This window comes from Silene latifolia, chromosome 1 (genome assembly GCF_048544455.1).
Source record: "Silene latifolia isolate original U9 population chromosome 1, ASM4854445v1, whole genome shotgun sequence".
Taxonomy (NCBI): Eukaryota; Viridiplantae; Streptophyta; class Magnoliopsida; order Caryophyllales; family Caryophyllaceae; genus Silene; species Silene latifolia.
Genome location: NC_133526.1, coordinates 181,435,279 through 181,436,399, shown reverse-complemented (window position 1 = coordinate 181,436,399; position 1,121 = coordinate 181,435,279). Strand labels below are relative to the sequence as shown.

Genomic DNA, 1,121 nt, shown 5'->3' with positions numbered 1-1,121 from the left:
TTCAGCAAACTCAGAATTTTGGGATTGTTGCTGCTGCGGCACATAGGGAGGTTTTTGGTACTGTTGTTGCTTATAAGGAGGCACATAAGTCTGCTGCTGCTGCTGCTGTGGAGGTTGAGTCGGATTCAGGACATTCTGGCTACTCCACCTTAAGTTGGGATGGACATTCGGCTCATAGTAAGTGTTTGTCTGCCTGTAATGTTGAAAGGCAGCACAAGACTCGAAGGGACTAGGATAATTTTCTGAAACATGTCCCTCAGCTCCACATCTTCTACAGACGAAAGGGCCGTCTGAAACAACATTCACATAATACATCCCTCCTTTTGAAGCTCCTCCCAACTCGTATTTGTCAAACCTCGCCGTGAAAGCCTCTAATGCAGCTAGAGAAGGGGATTCAGCACTCCTCCTCTGATTGCCTCTCGAATTCCCATATTCAGCTTTATGGGTTGCTAAGTCATCAATGATCTTCCACCCCTTAGTCTCTCCCATATTCTCAGCAAATCGGCAATTGGCTGCAGCATCCAAGATAGCCCTCTGATCGTCATACAGCCCGTTATAGAACTGATTGCAAAGACTCCACTTTTCGAACCCATGCTGCGGAATAGTTCGCACCAGCTTCTTGAAACGGACTCATGCTTCATGAAAGTTCTCATCAGGTCCCTGTTTAAAGCTCGTGATCTGAGCTCTAATGGCATTCATCTTTGAGGCAGAGAAGTATTTCTTGTAGAATGCCACGGCCAAAGAATTCCAATCGGTGATCCCATGAGCAGCTCGATCCAGATCTTTGTACCACTCCCTTGCAGCATCACGGAGTGAGAATATAAACATGGTCTCCTTTATCTGGTCTTGGGTCACACCGGTCGACGGGGGTATAGAGCAGCAATAATCAATAAATATCTCCATATGCTTGGCTGCATCTTCATTTGCAGCACCCCCGAACTGATTTCTCTCAACCAAGTTGATATAGGAAGGCTTCGGTTCGAATTTTCTATCAACTCCAGGTAATTCGAACCCCTTGTATAGATTTGCAGCTGTCGGCTCAGAATGACTTGCTATAGTTGCTTCTTCAGCCATGACTGGAATTTATGGAGAAGTGACTGTCTCAGCTGAAGAAGTAGAAG

General features: G+C 45.9%; 1 non-coding gene across 1 annotated transcript; it reads left to right on the top strand.

The window, feature by feature from the left end:
* The first annotated feature begins 586 nt into the window (after positions 1 to 586).
* On the top strand, positions 587 to 693 carry LOC141622332 (small nucleolar RNA R71). The gene has a single exon (XR_012532935.1). It is a non-coding gene; the product is annotated as a small nucleolar RNA R71 (small nucleolar RNA).
* The last annotated feature ends 428 nt before the right edge of the window (positions 694 to 1,121 follow it).